Source organism: Centruroides sculpturatus, unplaced genomic scaffold, assembly GCF_000671375.1.
Source record: "Centruroides sculpturatus isolate CEXI.00-Female unplaced genomic scaffold, Cexi_2.0 scaffold346, whole genome shotgun sequence".
Classification (NCBI taxonomy): domain Eukaryota; kingdom Metazoa; phylum Arthropoda; class Arachnida; order Scorpiones; family Buthidae; genus Centruroides; species Centruroides sculpturatus.
In genome coordinates this window covers 354,228-366,930 of record NW_019384533.1, presented here as the reverse complement: position 1 = coordinate 366,930, position 12,703 = coordinate 354,228, and the positions used below count along the sequence as shown (strand labels likewise).

General features: G+C 24.8%; 1 long non-coding RNA gene across 1 annotated transcript in view; it reads right to left on the bottom strand.

Moving 5' to 3' along the window:
- Window positions 1-11,376: 11,376 nt before the first annotated feature.
- Window positions 11,377-12,703, bottom strand: part of LOC111623111 — a 28,448-nt gene continuing 27,121 nt past the window's right edge. The window contains exon 3 of the long non-coding RNA XR_002756391.1: window positions 11,377-11,905. This is a non-coding gene — a long non-coding RNA (uncharacterized LOC111623111). The remainder of the gene's footprint in view (window positions 11,906-12,703) is intronic.

The window sequence follows — 12,703 nt, the reverse complement described above, 5'->3', positions numbered from 1 at the left end:
ATTTTAAATGATAATTAAAAGTGAATAAAATTAATAAAATTTCCACGATTATAATTACTTCTAATTAATAATTTTAATTCTTAAAATTTAATTTAAAATAATTAAATTAAATTAAATTATGGAAATATTATTACATATTTGTGTATTATAATTTAAAATTCCTATTTTATTTTAAATACCTTGATTCAAATTAAATTAAAATTATTATATATATAAAAAAAAGTCTTTTAATGTTTAGTAATTATTATACATTTATTTAAATTAAACACTGTACTTAAATATTATATATATTTGCATTTAAATTCTTGTTTTTATATGGAAAAAGAACATTTAAATAGGATTAAAAAAAATTACATATAAATACTGTAGTTAAAGGTGTTAAAGAAAAGAAGGAAAGAAAACAGGAATAATTTTTCCTTCTAAAAAAAAATCAGGATAAAGGTAAGAAAAATAAAGAAAATGATTTTCTTTTAAATAAAAAAGAAGCTAGAAGAAACACGAAGGAGAAAGAAAACAGGAATAATTTTTCCTTCTAAAAAAAAATCAGGATAAAGGTAAGAAAAATAAAGAAAATGATTTTCTTTTAAATAAAAAAGAAGCTAGAAGAAACACGAAGGAGAAAGAAAACAGGAATAATTTTTCCTTCTAAAAAAAAATCAGGATAAAGGTAAGAAAAATAAAGAAAATGATTTTCTTTTAAATAAAAAAGAAGCTAGAAGAAACACGAAGGAGATTTTTCTTTTAAATATATAAAGTTAAAAGAGTTTTTCGTAACATTACTGAAGAATGAGGAAGAAGATTTCTTCCTTGAAAGCCTAAAATAATGGGTTATAAAGGAATTTCTCTGTTAAAAAATAAAAAAAAAACACCTGAAACTAAAGAGAAGAAAAAATAAAACACTATAAAAAGATATAAAAAAATTAAAAGAAAAGAAGTAAAAGGTATATTTTTCATAGAAAAATTCTCTTCATTTTTCCTTTTTTTTTTATTACTTTCCAAGCTGTTATATAATATAACATAGGAAAGTATGGTGATCGGTCAAATTTTGACCTTCCATTTTTTGTGTTTTTCGAAGTTTTCGCACACCACGAGCCTAAAAATTTTAAAAAATCTCTACAAAACTCTATATATATATGTGTATGTGTGTGTTCTGTATTATATCTCATGACTGAGTAAACCGAAACTTTTAATACTTGGCTATATTTGGGTCATTGATATTATTAAATTTTGATAGTTAAAGGTCAAGGGTGAGAGAGATAGAAAGAGCATGTGTCATATTTGAATGAGAGATAAAACTTAAAGAAAGTCTCTTTTATTTCTCTTGACTAAACAGAATTATATTAATTACATTTATTAAAATTTATATTTTAAAAATTAAATATTTGTATAAGTTAATTAATTTCTCGAATAAATAGATACAATTTAATGTCTGACCCTATTCAATATATATAAATCTTTAGGTTTATATTTCAAGAATCTGCATTATAACTAATTTGAAGAGATTATTTGCATTTGGATATTACAAATTGATGAGAGTTAGAATTAACAGCAAATTATGCATTGTGAAATAGGATATCCATGCCAATGATAACCATTATAAACGATTTAATGGAGCTGCATAATCGCCTACTTCTGAATACGCTAGACCATAAACCTGATGTGATAATTATAAAGGCAAATAACCGACTGTAATATTTGTCTTTCAAAGTTTATTTCCATTCAGTTTGTTTTTCTCACTTGACTGTAACTATTTCTTATCTTAAGAATGAAACTTTTTAAAGATTTTTCAAAAATTTAGTTGAATTACATCCATATATTTTAGTAGAAAAGGTCATTCTTGCATTATTTATTTTATATTTTCCTCATACTTAATGTATGAGGAACTTCATTAAAGTAATAAAGATCTTTATTTCGTTAATTATTTTTATTACGTACTGGTAAAACAATACAAATTACGCTTTATAAAGGTTATTTAGCCAAATAAAAACTAGTCTGTTAGAAGGGCATTTATCATTTTTTATTGTTAATGCAGATTTTTTTATCTTCCCTGCTTCCATTTTTCACGTTACACTAATTTAATGTTAAGTTTTCGGTTTAATGAAAATTTAATACAGTCAAGTGAATAATCTTTCACTTTTTTTTATGTGTATAATGAAAAAAAAACAGGAAAAAATATAAAGTTACATAAAAAGAGTATAATAATGCTGTAACTCTAACTGTGTCATTTCAAGCTGGATGACTGGTTTCTATATTGTCTATGACAACTGCTGTCTCTAATAGTCAACTTTCGTGATTTTCTAAGTTATATTGCCTTTTCAGGTATCCCTTTCACCTCTCCTGATATAACAATTTGAATATTAAACTGACATAAAGATTTCTTAGGTCAATGAGGCTTTGTCTTTTACATTGACAAAGCTTCTGTGTGTCTTTTCCAATTTTCTTAAAGGCAAAACTTTAATTAAAAAGATATTTCGATAAAACTTATTTTGATTTAACAAAGTTAAATTTTTAATATTTTTTTTATTTTCTAATAAAATAATGTTAAAATATTTAAAGAAATTATTTAAATTGAATAGCAAAACTTTAAGATAAAATTTAATATTTTCCTAAATTAAAATTGATGTAGGGGTTAAAATTTAATTATGTTTCAACTCGAGCATTATGCTCGAATTTATAAAATTTAATTGACGTAAGGCATTTTCCAATTTGTCTTCAATTAAACTAATTCACCAAGATCCATATAACTGTAGTTGCTAGGTTCTTTTAAGAAGTTTGACAACTCGAAGACAACAATTTATTTATTATTTATTAACATCATTTAACAACGTTTAAACGAAAGTATCAACTATCAATTATTGTTATATTATACGCCATTATACTTATATTTGATCATATAATTTTTATCTTTATAAAATTCCAAATTTTTCATCTTCCCTTAAAGTATTGATTATATTAAATATATTAAAGATCTCTCGTTAGAATTTAAACAAGAGAAAATCTTACTTAATCTCTAATTAGCATTTAAGAGTTTTCATTTTAAAATGTTTCCATTCTTGATTATTAAAGTCCCTAGAAAATCGAATGACTAGAAAAGCATGCTCCTTCGATCTGTAATGTCTCTAGCGTATTATGTACTTTGAACTTTGACCATTAATTGTTACTTGGGAAGTACTCCAGAGACCAAACCCGCCTACTAACATTGCCATCTGTCTAACTTACATAGCTGATGTTGTTGCCACGGTTACCAAAGCTATAGATGTTTCACCTCACCTTTGCTCCCTTTGTGTAAACGTATCACGATTTTATCCTCTACTACAGAAAAGATATCGTCGAAAATAGGTTTGAATGACACTACTGATCAATCAAATCTTCCCTCCTTTTTTTTTTATCACCTTCTATTCCTTCTCGGTAATTGTTTGCTTCCAAGAACATCTGTTTCTATGCATCACTCCCGCTTACTTCAAATTTTCATTATCTCAATACACTTAAACGGAAATAGAAATATGATCGCAGCATTTAATACCAACTAATACAATTAATAGTAATTAAAATTCTAAAATTATCCTTGGTAATTTCCCTTTTAAATCCAATTCCTTTCTTTATATATACGAGTCGAAAATAATAAGTTATAAAAATAATTTACATCACATCAAAATAATTTATAACATATAAAATACAATATAAATGCTAATTATCCGAGTGAAAAACATCAAATTTACGACTGTACTTATTTACAAATAATTAACAAATAATAATTTAACAGAAATTTCATTAACAACGAAACATGAAAAATGATCTTTTCCTATAACGATAATTAAGATTAATAATCGTTTAACAATTAATTATAAATGCTAATCGTAATTAAATAAATCAATTTTCTAGAAAAATAAACTTCTCTACAATATATACATATATATATATATTACTTTTCCTCGTGTAGGGATATAAATTTCAATCTAGAAAGGATAGATTTCAAAAGTTTGAAACAGACTTCTCTTGTCACTTTACTGAAAAGTATAAGGGAAAAACCAGAATGAGAAAACATCCATCCAACTTCATACATCATATTAAGCACTCTCTGCTTTTATTGAACTTCATATATTCTTTGGCTTCGTCATCACAAAACATTGTAAATTGTGACAGCTCGGATGAATGATGGTCAGCATCAGGTAAGTTAGCAAGTTATGATAAATTGATGTCATATCTGACGTGTCTCTTGAATGAATTCGGTAGAATTTGTTACATAAAGATGATTTTGATCTTCTTTTTTTTTACTCGTAAACAAATTTTTTTTTTCAAGAAGAAGAAGAAGAAGAAGAAGAAGAAGAAGAACTCTTTCCAATTTTGAAAACTTTACCCCCTTCTCTACCATTTTTTGTGTTTTTCGAAGTTTTCGCACACCACGAGCCTAAAAATTTTAAAAAATCTCTACAAAACTCTATATATATGTGTATGTGTGTGTTCTGTATTATATCTCATGACTGAGTAAACCGAAACTTTTAATACTTGGCTATATTTGGGTCATTGATATTATTAAATTTTGATAGTTAAAGGTCAAGGGTGAGAGAGATAGAAAGAGCATGTGTCATATTTGAATGAGAGATAAAACTTAAAGAAAGTCTCTTTTATTTCTCTTGACTAAACAGAATTATATTAATTACATTTATTAAAATTTATATTTTAAAAATTAAATATTTGTATAAGTTAATTAATTTCTCGAATAAATAGATACAATTTAATGTCTGACCCTATTCAATATATATAAATCTTTAGGTTTATATTTCAAGAATCTGCATTATAACTAATTTGAAGAGATTATTTGCATTTGGATATTACAAATTGATGAGAGTTAGAATTAACAGCAAATTATGCATTGTGAAATAGGATATCCATGCCAATGATAACCATTATAAACGATTTAATGGAGCTGCATAATCGCCTACTTCTGAATACGCTAGACCATAAACCTGATGTGATAATTATAAAGGCAAATAACCGACTGTAATATTTGTCTTTCAAAGTTTATTTCCATTCAGTTTGTTTTTCTCACTTGACTGTAACTATTTCTTATCTTAAGAATGAAACTTTTTAAAGATTTTTCAAAAATTTAGTTGAATTACATCCATATATTTTAGTAGAAAAGGTCATTCTTGCATTATTTATTTTATATTTTCCTCATACTTAATGTATGAGGAACTTCATTAAAGTAATAAAGATCTTTATTTCGTTAATTATTTTTATTACGTACTGGTAAAACAATACAAATTACGCTTTATAAAGGTTATTTAGCCAAATAAAAACTAGTCTGTTAGAAGGGCATTTATCATTTTTTATTGTTAATGCAGATTTTTTATCTTCCCTGCTTCCATTTTTCACGTTACACTAATTTAATGTTAAGTTTTCGGTTTAATGAAAATTTAATACAGTCAAGTGAATAATCTTTCACTTTTTTTTTATGTGTATAATGTAAAAAAAACAGGAAAAAATATAAAGTTACATAAAAAGAGTATAATAATGCTGTAACTCTAACTGTGTCATTTCAAGCTGGATGACTGGTTTCTATATTGTCTATGACAACTGCTGTCTCTAATAGTCAACTTTCGTGATTTTCTAAGTTATATTGCCTTTTCAGGTATCCCTTTCACCTCTCCTGATATAACAATTTGAATATTAAACTGACATAAAGATTTCTTAGGTCAATGAGGCTTTGTCTTTTACATTGACAAAGCTTCTGTGTGTCTTTTCCAATTTTCTTAAAGGCAAAACTTTAATTANTTTTTTTTTTTTTTTTTTTAATATTTAAGATTCTTTAATTTTTGAGTGTTTCCATCTATTTTTGTGTAAACATTTTATTTATTTCTTAAGCATTATTATTTCTTTTCTATGAGTTTATAAAACGAACGAAACATGATTTGAGTTTAAATAGACGTATAAAAGATTCAAGAATTTAGTCTATTCGCTATCATTTTTTTCCTCTTTAAACATTCATTCGAAAGTACGAAAATACTTTATTCGTATTGATTAAACCCCCCCAAAAAAATTAAAATTTTTACACGAAATTGCTTTTGCAAATGAATTTTGATAGCATTTTAACCAACGAATTTTTGCATCCTTTCATTTCATAATACAGATCATATTGTTTTTTTTTTTATGACTTTATACGAAGTAAATCTAATTATATTATCTTCAAAGGAATATTTATCTCTATCACACAAGACTAAATGCTTATTCTCATTTCCTTTAAACGGAAATTTGTTCACTCCTTTCCATCCATTCACAGTTATATTTCTTCATAATATCAGATTTATCAAGATCCGTTTCTAATATTATCTTATACTTTATTCTATTTTTAAACTCTCTCAAGATAAAAATATTAAAAAAGAATATTAAATTATTTTAAAAAGAGAGAGAGAGAGAGAGAGAGAGAGAAAGAATTAAATGCATTTCTTATTAATAAAGATTGGTATCGATGTAAGCTTACAAGTAGAAATTTCCATTTGCCTCTATCGAAAGTGAAGAGATTGTTTGAAAAAAAAAAATAAGAATTTCCTGTAATTTCTGTTGACCTTCTGAAGGTAAAGATAGGAATGGAGGTGAGTAACATGGAGAAAAAAAAAAAACATTATTATTATTTTTTTTATGTTGCTATGAATACCACGATCATATATGATACGATTATAAGCAGATGAAGGTAAACAAATTAGAAGCGGTTGCTAAGATATAATTTGGCACTAATTGTAATTGAAGAAGAGACGGGAAGTTTAATCATATCCACGAGTTGATTAGTTCAATTTAATTTTACTTATTTTATTAAAAATAATTCTTAATTTAAAAGAAAAAAAAAGATTAAGGAAAAAAAAAAAAAGATTAATAAAATTAAAATTTTAATTACGTCTTTTCCTTTTATTCGAAATTTAAACTGTGTATATAATCCAATTATTTGTTAAATTTAACATGAAAAACTTTAAAAAAATAAAATAAAAAAAAAAGATGCTATAGTTCTTTAATTTTTAAAGTTCTTTCTTATATTTATTTACGTTAAAAAAAAAAAGAAATAAAAGAAACTAAATTTATAATTTAGATAATAATGATTCGTTTTTTTTAAATATTATTTAGAGAATAATATCTTTTTTTAAGGAATAAGGAATTCTTTCTCTAATTAACTTCTAGTTTAATGAATTATTAAAGAAAATTTAGAAAGATAAAGCAATTGAAACATCGGCATTTTAGTCGTTAATGTTAATGGAAATTAAAAATTTACAAGACATTTGGAAAATTGAAGATTTAAAAGATAATTATGTTTCAAAATATTATTAAATTATAACATTTTCTATCATCTGATAACGTATAAACTGTATCAAATAATGCATAGAACAAGAGAAGAAATGCATCAACATCCACACACTTTTTCTCAATATTTTTCACTTATTTTATAAATTATAAACATTTAAAGTAATTTATTTTTTAAAAAAAAAGAATATTTTAAAAGTTTACGTGTACAATTTTGCGATTAAATCGTTAAAAAAAATATATCAATCGATGGCGAAATCAAGTATAGAAGATTTAACGTGGAATCAAATAACACAGCTTACAATATTTATATATATATATATTTTTTTTAAATTAAATATATTAAAATTGGACTTAAAATTTATAAATAGGATACTAGAAAATAGAAAAATAAATCGATAAACATTAAATTGGTAGTTATTAATGCTGAATGCGATCGTGTAGCGTGCAATGTGTTGTCAAAGAAGAAACATTGATACAGATGATACAGTTGACCAAGTCAATATACTAAAGTTTTTCTTTCTACTGTCAAATATTTACACGACAAAAGCCTTCTTGTATTCTAGAAACTTACTTTTCTTAAGTTTATCTCTAGATTAGTTAATTTGGATTTAAGAAAAATCATTAAAATAATTGCCTTTCTGTCAATAAAGTATTAATACTGATTTAAAAGTTTATATGTTTCAATGGAATTAAATTCATTTTAATTCTCTAGAAATTATATATATATCTTTTCGGGTATTATTTATAGATTATTTATAATATATATCACGCTTATTCTCGATAATGGAAGCGTGTGTTATGTTATCTCTTTTGCTATTTCTGTAGTTCTACTATCGGTTTTAAATAAAAACATTTACAAAGCTAGAAAGAAAGAAATTTATAAAATAGATTCTTGGTGCGAATCGAAAAAAGTATGATAATTTTATTCCCTACGGGTATAGAAAGAGAAGAAAAATGCATTTTTACCTGTTTGCTGTTTACGCCATTCGAGCAAAAACTGTTCGAACTATAAAAATAAAATGGCCTTTTGCATCGCCTGAAAAATATTGATACTCTGCAATATATTTTCTTCTATTTTTTTTTTTTTTTTTTTTTTAATATTTAAGATTCTTTAATTTTTGAGTGTTTCCATCTATTTTTGTGTAAACATTTTATTTATTTCTTAAGCATTATTATTTCTTTTCTATGAGTTTATAAAACGAACGAAACATGATTTGAGTTTAAATAGACGTATAAAAGATTCAAGAATTTAGTCTATTCGCTATCATTTTTTTCCTCTTTAAACATTCATTCGAAAGTACGAAAATACTTTATTCGTATTGATTAAACCCCCCCCCCCAAAAAATTAAAATTTTTACACGAAATTGCTTTTGCAAATGAATTTTGATAGCATTTTAACCAACGAATTTTTGCATCCTTTCATTTCATAATACAGATCATATTGTTTTTTTTTTTATGACTTTATACGAAGTAAATCTAATTATATTATCTTCAAAGGAATATTTATCTCTATCACACAAGACTAAATGCTTATTCTCATTTCCTTTAAACGGAAATTTGTTCACTCCTTTCCATCCATTCACAGTTATATTTCTTCATAATATCAGATTTATCAAGATCCGTTTCTAATATTATCTTATACTTTATTCTATTTTTAAACTCTCTCAAGATAAAAATATTAAAAAAGAATATTAAATTATTTTAAAAAGAGAGAGAGAGAGAGAGAGAGAGAGAAAGAATTAAATGCATTTCTTATTAATAAAGATTGGTATCGATGTAAGCTTACAAGTAGAAATTTCCATTTGCCTCTATCGAAAGTGAAGAGATTGTTTGAAAAAAAAAAATAAGAATTTCCTGTAATTTCTGTTGACCTTCTGAAGGTAAAGATAGGAATGGAGGTGAGTAACATGGAGAAAAAAAAAAAACATTATTATTATTTTTTTTATGTTGCTATGAATACCACGATCATATATGATACGATTATAAGCAGATGAAGGTAAACAAATTAGAAGCGGTTGCTAAGATATAATTTGGCACTAATTGTAATTGAAGAAGAGACGGGAAGTTTAATCATATCCACGAGTTGATTAGTTCAATTTAATTTTACTTATTTTATTAAAAATAATTCTTAATTTAAAAGAAAAAAAAAGATTAAGGAAAAAAAAAAAAAGATTAATAAAATTAAAATTTTAATTACGTCTTTTCCTTTTATTCGAAATTTAAACTGTGTATATAATCCAATTATTTGTTAAATTTAACATGAAAAACTTTAAAAAAATAAAATAAAAAAAAAAGATGCTATAGTTCTTTAATTTTTAAAGTTCTTTCTTATATTTATTTACGTTAAAAAAAAAAAGAAATAAAAGAAACTAAATTTATAATTTAGATAATAATGATTCGTTTTTTTTAAATATTATTTAGAGAATAATATCTTTTTTTAAGGAATAAGGAATTCTTTCTCTAATTAACTTCTAGTTTAATGAATTATTAAAGAAAATTTAGAAAGATAAAGCAATTGAAACATCGGCATTTTAGTCGTTAATGTTAATGGAAATTAAAAATTTACAAGACATTTGGAAAATTGAAGATTTAAAAGATAATTATGTTTCAAAATATTATTAAATTATAACATTTTCTATCATCTGATAACGTATAAACTGTATCAAATAATGCATAGAACAAGAGAAGAAATGCATCAACATCCACACACTTTTTCTCAATATTTTTCACTTATTTTATAAATTATAAACATTTAAAGTAATTTATTTTTTTAAAAAAAAGAATATTTTAAAAGTTTACGTGTACAATTTTGCGATTAAATCGTTAAAAAAAATATATCAATCGATGGCGAAATCAAGTATAGAAGATTTAACGTGGAATCAAATAACACAGCTTACAATATTTATATATATATATATTTTTTTTAAATTAAATATATTAAAATTGGACTTAAAATTTATAAATAGGATACTAGAAAATAGAAAAATAAATCGATAAACATTAAATTGGTAGTTATTAATGCTGAATGCGATCGTGTAGCGTGCAATGTGTTGTCAAAGAAGAAACATTGATACAGATGATACAGTTGACCAAGTCAATATACTAAAGTTTTTCTTTCTACTGTCAAATATTTACACGACAAAAGCCTTCTTGTATTCTAGAAACTTACTTTTCTTAAGTTTATCTCTAGATTAGTTAATTTGGATTTAAGAAAAATCATTAAAATAATTGCCTTTCTGTCAATAAAGTATTAATACTGATTTAAAAGTTTATATGTTTCAATGGAATTAAATTCATTTTAATTCTCTAGAAATTATAATTAATTATTTGGGATTTTTCATAATACTTTCAGGTTCATTAAATACATAAAATTATTTTCCTGACTGGAAAAATTTTCTTAATTGAGATTACTGATAAGTAAGTACTTTAAATTATTAATAGAAAAATCCTTAATTACTAAATAAATCAATGAGGATCGGATGAAAGTTTAAGTACGTTAATAATGTTTAAAATTTAAATTTTCAATAATTAAATTCGATTTTAAATGTATAAAGATTCTATTTTATTTTACTTTCATTAATAATAATAATAATAACAAATAAAGGATTATAATAGTTAAATACAATTGTAATCCTTTAAAGAGACTCCTCGTAAGTTTATACAATATTTTATCCTATTTAACCCTGTCCTTTCATCTGATAAATATAATTTTATCTTAATTATGTAAACAAAGAACAAAAGGGAAATTTTTGGGGATTGATCTAGTCTCGTCCCTCACCAGGCTGTTTCCATTGCTGGCCTGGCCAAAGCCATTGAGAAATTGCTATGAGACCCCCATCAATGGGTTCCAATTTTTCTCCAAGCTCCGGGAAAAATCCCCAATTCTCCCTCTCGACGTCCCTTAAAATGACCGAATCAATGATATAATTAAAAAGCCCTTTTTAGTGCTCAAAATTAAAAAAAAAATAAAATTGTTATTAAAGAAATAAATTCATTATTTAAAATTAGAAAACGAAAGGAAATAATGAAATCTAATTTTAAGAAAAGGGGAAAAGCGATACGATTGAAATTAACAGATGTTTATAAGATAAAAATTACTCGTTCGAGTGCCTTATCAAATGGCGAAGCAAATGACAAGGTTAAGTATAAATATAGACGACATTACTCACTCATTGAATGTAAAACAAAGTCGTATTTTATACCTATTTTTTAAAGTCTTAATTTCTTTTTATTTCTATAAAAATCGATATATTTTCGAATTTGAATAATTCATTCTTTAATTTCAATCAGTGTTTACAATACAATTCGAAAATTTCAAAATTAATTTGACAAGTAATTCTTCTCCTCCTCCACTTTCTTCTTCTTCTTCTTCTTCTTCTTCTTCTTCGACTAAGTAGGCGCCTCTAGAGACCACCATTTTGTTGAAATTTGGCACAAGTTTTCTTTACGCCATGCTCCAAGTATTCTGTATTTTAAGGCCAAAATCAATTCACTTTATAAGATATCATTTCTACAATTTTCTCATAATGTAGGCGGAATTTTTAGCAGTATTTTTCTGGTTTGTATTATCAAAGAATTATAGTAATTCTTTCTAAATATAATCTTGTAAATACTATTAAAAATAACAAAATATTATTAAAATTAATAGTTGAATTATAAAAATAGAAAAATGAAAAGTATTTTCCTGATTATTCGAGTGGAATTATCCATCGAACGAATGAATAAAATTTAAAACACTATAAATCAAACTAAGAATAATTTCGAAAGAAGTAAAACTTATTTAAAAATAGAAATCGTTTAGATGAATCTACAGTTTTTACTTTGTTTTAAAACTTATATTTACAAAGAAGGAGAAAGCTTTGCTTGTTCCTTTTTTTTTCCCCCGTTTTCGTTCGAGAATTTCGATGCTTCAGCATTCTCAAACGTATTCCACTTCTTTATTTTCTTTGTGAAACGTGACGATGTGCGACGTCATGTTGATGTTATCATGTGCCACGGAAAAAATGTTATTAAATTAATTGATAATTTTAATAATTAATTACCCTCAGACCTCTCTGTCTCACTCTCTTCACCTACCCCCCCCATCTCTCTCTCTCGAAAATCAGAATATTAGAATGTTACTAACTTAATTCGGAGGATTATAATTAAGTTAATAACCATAATTTTTCTTTTACAAATATATTATAATGTTAGTTTTTATATTTTATGCTAATCTTTCTCAGACTAGTATAAAGTATAAGACTCCTCCTCATAATCACTTGACTGCCTCCATTGTGGGCCTGTATGAACCCACGTTAAATATGGAAAAAAAGGACCTCTTAATGCTTCAAAGAGAAGAGTTAAAAATGAAAAAAAAAAGCATTATTTAAAATGTAAAATAACGACATATTTGAGAGACATGTTTGCATTT